An 11,511-nucleotide genomic window follows, 5' to 3' on the forward strand; every position below is an offset into this window, starting at 1 on the left:
AAATTATGTGGACAAGCACACACTATAACTCAATTCATTTTGGAGATAATTAAGGCGGAGGACTAGTTTCTAAATTCTATTTAGTCCACGGCTTCTCCAAAAGCTTGTTGTGCAAGTGGAATATTTAAGATTAAATGAGTCTATTTAATGCAACTATATTCTGGGGCGGTCCAGAAATAATTATATACAGGAGGAACAAAACGTAGCCCTAAACAAATGAGTCTAAAGATGATGAGAGCTAATACAGCATAGACATCTTAGAAACAGAGTAAAACATCAAGTAGCTTTCGTCATAATTATAACAGTCTTAAGGGTTTGGGGATATTAAGACATTTAGTATGCGCTCAAAGTAAAGCGGGGGGGGGGGGGGGGGGGGGTGCTTTGGGGTGAAGGGATTTGTCAAGAACGAGGTCACTTTGTGTTTAAAGTGTTCCCTGAAACCTTATACACCCACAGAACCTCCATCATAACACTAATGGGATATTGGACCTCATCACCGCACTCGCAAATGTACTCAGACTTAAATGTTGGTCATCGGGCGTTTTGTTTGCTTGATTCATCGCCTTCAAGTTCCTACTTCAGTTGTGTTATGATTTAATATGCAGACACAGAAAGTGGCGTCTCCTTCCACACCTTTATTTCCTTGCTTATTGGCTTTTTTAGCACTGACTCGCACCGTGGGGACCCGGCTGAATAATAACCCTTTGGCAGTCTTTCAGCAAATAGAGTAGTGAGAGAAATATATCTGAAAAACAAAATGTGTTTTACTAAAAAAAGCCATAACCAAAATAGCCATAGGCTTACTTCTGTTAACTGATACAACATCTTTTTCGAACTCTAAATCATTGGGAAATGCAGCTTTTTTCCACCTAATCTCTGGCCCTAACGAGCCAGCGATGTATAGTGTGGAAGTGACAGCGACTACAGTATGCTTCTTCAACTTTGATAGTTACTGCTCTAAGACGTCCTTGTTCTCTTTGCTTGTATTGCAGGCTAGTTTCAAAATGGTATCACAAAGTGCAGAGATTGTTATGGACTTTTAGAAGAGGATTTTTACGATGTTTATTTTATGGCCGTATTCGGCTGGAGAGGCTGCTGCTGCAGTGGGGAGGTTGTGACAGGTGGAGAAACCTCCAGAATTGGAGCTACCGACTGGTTGAACCTTTGCTCAAAAGGCCCTCAAAATGACTGCATAACTTTGAACGTCATGACTTCAGTATCATCCTTTGTCTCCTGATTTGGTGCCAGGACCAATAAATCTATTTGCCACGCTGCTGGAAGTGGGAAACAGGCTTTAATATTACCGTTTCATGGTCGAACCAGTGGAACATCACAGTAATCCAGCGAAAGTACCTCCACATGTTTCTGCATCACTGCCTTTAGTTCTTACTGTAAGTTGACCTACGTGGTCCCCCCTCCAGCGGCCCCTCAGGTAAAAGCTATTATCTTTCCATACAGTATCGACCTGAACCGTGACCTTTTTCAAAGCGGATGAAAAGGTCAAGTGGTGTAATAATAACAGTGAGATATGTCCAGGGATGTTTTCGCCACAAAAACAAAGTCAATCTTTACCAGGTATGCTTCTGAAAGCCAGTGCCAAGGGTCGGGTTAAAAAAAAAAACAGGGTAGGGCGGAGAGGTAGCTTTAATCTTCTGTGTCTCACTTTCTCCCGGCCTTCTTGTTTAACTTCAGGTTTCTGAAGCGTGGCTGAGAATGATTTTTATCAGATGTGATATGGCTTTACAATTAAGTGGGATAATTCACTCAACGGGCAAGGTACTGGTCAGTGGATAACAGATGACCCTTCAGGCGGTGAATCTAATGAAACTTTTTGAATCGCATGATTCAAAAGGCGAGTTTACAAAATAATAGATAATATCAGCTTGAAGAACAAAGACAATGCGAGTAAGCCCACAATAAAATGACCCATAAGAGCACCATCCTTCTTAGCTGGAGCGCCCAGAGCACTGTCTGAACGCTCTAATCACTTCCCACCTCCACAAGCCACATACCTATTAAATCCTGTACCAACACATATCGCCAGTGTTTGAGTATTCCTGCACGGCAGGCTGTAATAGACAAAGATCTTCAGCAAAGGATTTCTGTGACGATACCTCTTGCTTAGTTACTCTGTGTTCTTTTTCTTTTTTCTATTACTGTACATTCCATTAGGGGAAAAGCATTTGAAGGCTTTGGAGACTTTCCCAACACAAAATACACATCGCCATCATCATTATCTCCAAATGTAGACATAAAAGGGCGTACTGAATGGTAACACGTAGCCTCAGTTATTGCATTATACCATTGTATATAATAAGAGGAAGATGTCATCGTGACATCACCCATTGGATTATGGATGATGCTTTTGAAGCTTTTGAGTTTGCCACCTTGGATTATCTGGATTTACCAAAGGTCAACTTTACAGCTAAGTGTAAAAGTATTCTTAGCAGCTAGTCGTGTGGTAGTGAGGCTGTGGTAGCAACCTGTCAATCAAAAGTTAGCCACGCCCTTAAGCATGCCCTCCTTATGGTCTATTTGACTCTAAATGGGACCATCATTTATGAAGAAAGCTTGAAACTAGTGATTGAGACCATAAACTCAAGGTTTACTGAGATAAAAAGTGAGAAGTAGCAACCCTGTTTCGCCCCCTGATGGCCGGTAGAGAGAATGCATGTTTAAGGTACTTCAGCTTTTGCTTCACTTTTCTGAACCGAACGTTGCAGCCTGCATATTACTAAGATTACAAACCACATTTCACCTAAGTGAACCCTAACAACAGTAAATACGCAGTTTTAGTAGACGCTGCTTTCATTTTCTTCTTCATTCTAATAACACATTGATGGAAATGCTGCTAGTTGGCGATAGAGAACTCAAATGGCCGAGCAAGCGACAGCCTCTTTCAAATATCCACTTTAAAGCTACGTCGGCAGCTCCAAATGGGAGCAGGACGTAAATGTTTGAAAAGTTTGAACTTCAAAAATCCAAAACCATGTCACATCATGTTTGCCAGTCCGACTGGTCTGTGATGCTTTTATATGAAAGGAGTCTGAAAGAAGGAAGCAAGAAAGTGTAGGTTTCTCTGGTTGCAGTCATTTCCTGGCAACTGATGAAGACAGTTTATTAAATATTCAGTTCAGTTCATCACTTTGGGCAAGGCTACATACCCCAGAGTCAGAATTTAATTTTGATAATCGTGTGATAATAGCGGGTCTAAATTGCTTTTACGGGTCTTTTAACTGACTAGAACCAACCAAAGCCAGCAGCCGTCCAGGCTGTGGTCAGTGTTATATGGCATCTTGCTGAGTTGCAAACATTATGTGGAGCAACACTTCCTGCTATTGTGTCTTTATGCGACAGCCAAAGAAAACAGTCAAGACGGAACATATCATTTGTCAGCTCAAAAGACTATTATATCGTGAACCCATGTACATGGAATTTCACGCGTATCCTGCAGAGATGCAACTATACTCAACCAAATCTGCAATATGTGAACTGGTGATCCGTGCCTCTCCTCAGAAAGAAGTCTCTGCTTATTTGATATTTTGTCAAAGACTTCATAGCAACACACACACCAGCGCATGCCGTCCATCAAAACATCCATTTTCCGTGTAAGCCCACACCAGTGGCGTCTTGATGTGTCAATCCTCAATGACAGTTGTCAGCTTTCAAGGGAAAGCAGCAATTTGATCACATTTGCTTCTCAAATTGGCACATCTCTGTATGACTACTCGTTCCGTCTTCGTGACACATCGCAGCCTGGGCTATGGCGGCTGATGTGGGCGGACCTTTAGTCTGATCTGAGGGACAAGCGCCCTTTCAAGTAAATGGAAATGATGACAAATAGCCACGCATTTAAAAAGTTCATCGGTTCAAGATATCTTGAGTCATAACAAGTCTGAAACTTCATTATTCAGTGTAAGTTGAATGAAACTCTTAAAAGCACATTTTTATACATTTATATAAACGACAAAGCCAACTTTGGCAGCCAATCAGAGAGAGTTAACAGCAGCTGGCATTTGGAGCTTGGGAACCCCCCCCCTGCAATATTTGACTCTCTGGGATCATCAGGAAAGTAAATTTCCAAGCAGCTCATCAATCTTGAACTTCATTGCATTGCTTTCGTGTTGCTCCTCGGCCAGTTTAGGGAAAGGATGGTGCAAAGCCAAAATAATGAGGGCAGAGCTGCAGTATGGTATTTTAGTGCACACGAAGTTGTTAAAGAACTGCATACATCTGCTGCTGTAGTGGGCACCCGAAGGTACAACGTGAGCAAAGAGGAATTGCTGAGGGAGAATGTGTGTACATGGCCAGTGAGCATTCCTGAGTGAATATGGGTGAGTGCCATCATTTTGTACAACTCAGCACATGCCTCCATGTTTTAGTTTGATGTACTGCACTTAGGGGCTTCACTAATCCTGTTATTACCTCTGGTTTGTTTGTCTGTCAGCAGGGTTACGGATAAACAACTGGCCCGGTTTTCATGAAACTCTGTGAAAGTGGCTTAGCATGGGCCGAGTATGAACCCATGAAGCCCAGAAACAGGGCAGATACACAAATCATTTTCCACTTTTATTAACCATGCGAGGCAGGGCATCGCCTTGGCCCTACTGTGCATAGTAGAGTGGGTGCTTTCTGAGATAAGCCTCTTTCTATCATCCTCATTTGTGTGAATATTGAAAGAACAAAAAGCAAACATGCTCATAAAAATCAAAGCTAATTACTATGCGTGGTTGTGTCTGAGCTTTTAGAGTGAAACAATATTTTACTCAGAAGCATAAAAACACACTGTTCCCTTTATAAGCAGGCCTGGTGGAGTCTGCAAAACCAAAAAGAACTTCCTTCTATAAAAACAAATGTACTGTTCAATCAACCTACTCCCATGAGATTGGCTGATGTGCTTTTAAATTGATATTGATATAGTAATGCAATAGTGTTATTTGGACATTGCCACCACTTGTTGTAATGTGTTGCTATGATGTAATTGTATTAATTCGTCCTATTAGAGATTAAACAGTGGAGGTTTTCAAAGGAAAGTTGTCTGAATGTGCAAGCATACAATTTTTATGGAAAATAACTCCAAATCTGATAAAAAAAAAAAATTGTATACAAAACTCTTCAACTCAAAACTCTTCACTCTCTCAAAAAATTATGGACATTATCTGTAAATTAACAAACCAACTTTTTTCAGGAATTATGCCAATAATAGAAAATTACATGTAGGCTATTTCTTATTTTTGTACAGTAAAATTACTAACAAATTGTACAGTATTTTTCCGCTTTCTTGAATTACATACAAATTGATGTACAATTACAATTATTACCTGTAATTAAGATGTAGCTCCTCATGTAAAGGTTTATGTCTATACTAACAATTTAACATTTTTCTTTGTAGTTATGAGGTAATTTGTTTTTTTATTTATATATATTTATGTCTACATGCACATTCAAAGTTTGTATTTCCACAACACAAATGTAGGAAACATTTTTATTACATCAAACATAATGAATAATAATAATAATAAACTCTCTTTTTTTTTTTTACCTCAATTACATACAAATGTATTTAAAATGACTATTTAAAATGACAATACTTATTTGCATAAATATGCAGCTAAGTATATAAGGTGTATGTCCGTACTGATAATTTAACATTTTCATTGTAGTTTTAAGGTAAAAAATTTGTTTTAAATATTTATGTAAATGTCCATCATGTTTGTGCCTAAAGCCGGATATATAAAAAGACCTCACACCAAAACAATCTAGATTGATAAATGGCACTTTAATCATCCTGTACGGTGTATACCACACACATCATATTATGTCCAGGTTGCAGAGTGTTTTTTCCCTTATAGGATTATGAAAGGAAGCCAGTATCTGCTGACTTGGTTCCTATCAGTCCAAAGCAGTCCTCTGTAGAGGGAGCCAGCTTAGTGGGGTTTTTTTTCTTCTCAGGATCAATCTATAATGCTTTTCTACAAGTATTTAAAAGTCAAAACACCCATATGTGTGTATGCGTAGGTGTGTAGAAACCCGCTCAAAGGATTTGAATACAAGCAGACAGACCAACACATCCGAAGAAACACTTAAAAGGGAACTTTTATTTCCTTTCTTCCACCTCACTGTCTTGCATGTTTTTCGTCTCAGATGAAGCAATTATGGTGAGCATAACATTTGAAAGCTGAGCTATAACAGTCACCGGTTGAAATACGGGCTCCATTCTGATATGGGAAATCATGGGCAGTATTACTACTAGTAATACTGGGGATTTGTACTGAAAATCCTGCTTGTAAACCTTTCCCTTGAGGGCACCATTCCAACTATTTTCTCATAAGTTTATGTGTTTGATAAATGTTAGAAATGTTAAAATGCTTTATAGGATGTCTTCTGGAATGACTTTAAAGCCCTTAAAATGCAACAGAATAAGTGAAACTAAGATCAAACATAAGTGCTAGAAGCGCTGATGGAGAAGAGGAGAAGCCTGTAAAGTCGAACTGAGTAGGTCTCTGTTGTTATTGCTGATGAGCTTTTGATTCCTGTAGAGTCGAGTGACTTAACATTTGAGCCACATGGATTAGTCCCTCAGGGAACATAAAAAAAAACACATTTTCTTCCAGTTCAGTTCCCGCCTCTTTGAGAGTTCCTGCCTCTTTGAGAGTCCACATATCGTCGACCACATATTGTCATCAGTCACGCAAAAAAAAAAAAAAACATGACAACTGGGACAACGAGAATTCACTGACACTGTTTTTTTTTATATTTTGTTGCAGGTTTGAGTGAAAGCGCCTAGCAAAAAAGACTTTAGGAGTTGTAAAGAAACGCATCAATGCACTTTTAGTTTGGGTCTCTGCAAGGCTATGGAAGTGCAGGTTTCCCTTTGGTCCACTAATCTGTGTTTGTGCCTTCGTAGTATTACATTTATTGAGGTAAACACATGAATTCCTCCAACAAAACTGGCCTTTCTCAACCGGGGCTGTACAAGGAAGGTGTTGCATGCTTATTTCTGTTTATTTTACATTGGTTTATGTTAGAGGGAAAAGCCCAGATCCTACGACCCTTTGTGGGTTGGTTCCTTCTCTTTGGTTATTTCAGCCGGTCTTTTGTCGGTAGGTTTATTTAGGTGAACATTATTTATATTTGCTTAATACATTCAGTGTTCTTTACTGTACTCCTGACTTTTTGAATTATGTTCAGCATCTTTTGCAAAGAGCCTCTCTGGCGGTGACCAATAAGTTACGTGATGGCGACGCCTGAACAGTTCTCTGGATGGCATCACTTCTGAAGAAGAGCAGAGCCAATTCCCTATACGTCTCATCCAGAAAGAGTACCAACCGGGTTTATGTGTCAGATGGTCTATAGGGAATACCCGTACTACCACATTAGTAGAGCATTAACGTCACAGTGTTATCATTTTTTTCTGGGACATCACAGATATGTGGGATATGGTTAAAAGGTGCAGAAAGTGCTGGGACACAGCCAGCCATAAATAAACGCTTTATTGACATAAAAAAAGTGTTGCATGCACATTTTTAGGGGTTACTTCCCCAATTGAAAGACACAAAAGTGTATTGAACCAGCAGGGATAACATACATTTTTGAAAGCAATACAGGAAGCCTCACAACCTGCATTACATTCCTTCAATGCAGGAAATGAAAGGTGGGAGGAGGAGGAGGAGGAGGTGGTGGAACCCCAGACCCCCACTTAATATGTGTTTTACCTCACGGCTTTGTTTGTATTCATCAGGACTTGATGTGCTATTTTCAAACCTGACAGTAGTGCCTTTCCTTGGTGACCCCTGACCCCTGCTTGGATTTCAAAAGCTGTTACACTGCAAAGGGTAAAGTCTGCCTTAAGGAATTCCTCCCCACACTCTAACAGCTTACAATTGTCCAATGGACTTTTGACTCAAGGAACCTGTCCAATCTGGTGGCAAACGTCACGATGACATGTCCTTAAATGATTTGTAATGAACCTGAAAGTTCAGACACATTAATTTTGTGTCTGGACGTCTTCCAAAGTGTAGCCTTCGAATACAACTGGAAACCGTTTTGTCTTTTCTTTCTTTCTTTTTTTTATTGATTGATTGAACTTTTTCAAGACTGTGTTGTTTACCTCCATTATAACATGTTTTATAGGTTCTTCCTTGGTTTTGCTGCCACTTCACTATATCCTGGCAATGACCACCAATCAGGGGAGGAACGCCAGTCAATTAGCAGGGATGCCTACTAGTAATCAAAATCTCCACAGGGCTAATACACCACAGAGATGATTTGTATAAACAAAACAAGGTTATCTGTCAGCTGCTACACAAACGATAAATCAGCTTCTGTTATTTCATGCTGGTTGAGTTATGCTTCCTTCTTCTGCATCCAAATTTGGAATAAAGGGTGCCAAAATGTTGAAATCAAGTCTAGGACTGCACTGCACATATTATTTTTTTGAATTGGTCAACCAATTGATTTTAAATGAATATGGCATTTCCCCCAAAAAATCTAAAACTTGTCTGGTTAATATTTTTATGAAATCATATCAACCAACAACAAATGTAACAAGATAAAATACCATGTTTGTCAGATTTTTTATCAGAAAAATAATGGATCTCTAATTCAAAAGCATTATTAAATCAATTTAATCACCGTCTGTCATAACAACGCATTACTTGACCTGTTTGTACCATCTGTAATATTAATTAAAGGCATTTTCTCACTCATAAACGCCCTTTTAAATAAAACGAAACTATAAAACGGACTTAAACACTGTAAGATGTCGCGTGGTGTAGGCTAGCATAACAGAAATTACTTTTAACATGGGGGGCAATGAAGAAATATTTAGAAAAATAAAATTTGAATACGACTACTAGAAACCTGATCCGAATATATCAGAAGTAGGGACAGGAAGTAAACAGGACACGGTTCTGTCTCGCTGCCGTCTTGACAAAGCGCTCCGGGATGCTGTTCGCTCGTGGAAGTGTTCCTGCAGAGCCGTTGCACTGCTGTGATAAGCCATTTCCAATTTGCAGAGTTTACAGAGCGCCACATGAATGAGACGGGCAGAAAAGAGGCCGATAAAGAAGAGGTAGGAGAATATCTAAAAAAATAATGAGTGACTATAGATGTGGAGTCATTACCATTAAACATCCCTCCTATTTATGGTCAGCTACACTATTCAGGCATACAGAGCAATGTGGTCTCACACGGATCAGAGTCTTTGGACTTCCCTTCAGGTTGATGAACAACACATGCTGAAGCCCAATGAGAAATAACAGACATGAAGGTCGCACCAGAGGATATAAATATCTTTATCAGGTTTTTTGTGATCATTTTTTTAATGTATTTTCTTTAAATTTGGATTCAAATTGATGTGGCACAACATAAAGGCTTGTTACTGTATTCAAGTATTATGAATAGACGTTTTTTTGAGGTGAAGCCTGTGTTTCTGCACAGGATCGATCAACCCATCAGTCATGCTGCTCAAAGTGTGTGTGTGTTCCAGCGATAACATTAAAAAGGTGCGTCTCACCGTAGAGGGATGCCAAAAGTCTCCCAGGTTTTTCCTTCCAGGTCATGTGACCTGTGGCTGGCAGCCTTCCAGCAGAATAAGGTGACTAGACGTCTGGCCGATTGCACCTGAACAGTTAGAAAGAAATCAAAACATGGTAAATTACCCATCAGGAATATGTGGCTTACTGAATCTATACACGACACTGGATTTAAAAAGCTGACACACTCGGTTTAAATTGCAGGTTTTTGAAATACAAAGACAGAAATGACAACAATGTAAATGTCAGACGTGTTCCATATTCAGTGTGATCTTCGATAAAACAAAATAGTTAGTTATTAGGAACATTTTCACTGCGATTGTATAAGTCTGCAGATCCTTTAATGGGCACTCTAGGCTGTATTCAAAGTTAACCAATCACATGTTACGATCATGCCTGTATTATATAAATAGTATAAACCTGCCATTCAGTTAATTCAAGTCATTTGTTGCTGTAGGATTAGTTTGAATGTTTGGGGTTTCACTCTGCTGGGACAGCCATGGAGTTACCAAAGAAACCAGATCAAATTATAGAAAATTACAAATGAGGAGAACACGGATGGTATTGTATGTACCATGGTGTTCTGTCAAAACCATCATCAGTAAGTGGAGAAAATGTGGCATGACCGAGGCATTGCAAAAGTCAGGATGAACTTCCAAAGTTGAGAAGAGGAGGAGGAGAAAGTTTAGAAAGCAGGCTACAGAGAGTTCAACGACGCTGAAGGAACTGCTGAAGTTTCCGGCAGGTAAATCCTCCCATGCTTCCATCGTCTCCCGTATTCTGCACGACTGAAACTCTTTCTCACAAAACATCCAAGCCCATGTGAATTATGCCAAATGTTGCATTCAATCACTCCACACCTTGTGGGAAATTGTGTAATGGCCTCCGTCTGAAAGCTGATAATGAAGAGGAATTTCACATTCACAAATTTGCTGCTGTCATAAATGCAAAAGTTGCTTCCGCAAAATACTAGTTGGACAGACTTCTGCAACCAGGGTAATGTAGGTAATTTGTAATTTTCTTTACATTTCATAAAACCATTGCAATACAGGTGTGAAGACTTGTTGTATACACTGTAGAGAGAATTTGCTGTATTAATTCAGATTGCCTGCATTTTGATTGAAATATAATTCATGTACAGAGCATAAAAGTGATCCATGGTAATGTGTAATCCAGGCTGTATATATACACACATTAAAACAAATGAATCAAATTAACCACTTACTTTGCTGCGCCTGCCCAGCAGAAACGTATTAGATCAAACAAATTGTTGTCGTGGATTCAGCAGCTCTGTTGGAGAGAAAGGGCTGCTTTAAAAGGCCACGCTGGATATTCGACAGCTCACCATGCGCTCTGCTGTTGGAATGGGTTATTACACTGCACGCTGCGTGAAGTGAAGGCATGGAGGGTTTGGAATATAGGCCAAATTACTGAATGATTCATCACTGCAAGTTGTGCTCATGTTTCTTACCGTGTGCAGTTGAGTTGTTGACAGACGGCACTCCAGGGGAGGAATTCCTGTGAATGACATGAATGTATTAATTTTTTTGCCGTCACTTTTCTTCAGTTAAATTCACTTTTTATTTATACAGCCCCGAATCACAAAGAGGGCTTTACAATCTGTACAGCATACGAGAAAAAACCCTCTAATGAGGGGGAAAAGGAACCGCATGGAGGTCAGAGGTCAGAACGGACAGGTTACAATATACAAAGACACACTCTCACACACACATGAGAACACACACAGGGTTTGAGTCAGCAGTGCCTCCAAAGCCACTTTCATTTGGAAGGGGATCACTGCCCTCTGTTGGCGCTTCACGTGACAAGCACCCTTCAGTTGGAGGGAACTTCCATTAAATGTGTGTTTCCTCTAGAAGAGGGCGATAAAAAGAATAGCAACAGAAAGAAATGCGACTGTTGACAATTGCAAATGTACAAGCCGCGGCGAATAAAGATGAATGCAATTACTCTATCG

General features: G+C 39.7%; 1 protein-coding gene across 2 annotated transcripts in view; it reads right to left on the minus strand.

Moving 5' to 3' along the window:
• Positions 1–11,044, minus strand: part of pcbp3 (poly(rC) binding protein 3) — a 30,750-nt gene extending 19,706 nt beyond the window's left edge. Inside the window, exons 1-3 of one of the 2 annotated variants that reach the window (XM_084023822.1) lie at positions 11,008–11,044; positions 10,762–10,826; positions 9,518–9,624 (exon numbers count right to left, since the gene is read on the minus strand). The gene's annotated coding sequence lies outside the window, so the exon portion shown is untranslated. The remainder of the gene's footprint in view (positions 1–9,517; positions 9,625–10,761; positions 10,827–11,007) is intronic. The other variant, XM_084023820.1, reaches the window with a different exon arrangement.
• Between the last annotated feature and the right edge of the window lie 467 nt (positions 11,045–11,511).

This window comes from Eutrigla gurnardus (assembly GCF_963514095.1).
Source record: "Eutrigla gurnardus genome assembly, chromosome: 12".
Lineage (NCBI taxonomy): Eukaryota > Metazoa > Chordata > Actinopteri > Perciformes > Triglidae > Eutrigla > Eutrigla gurnardus.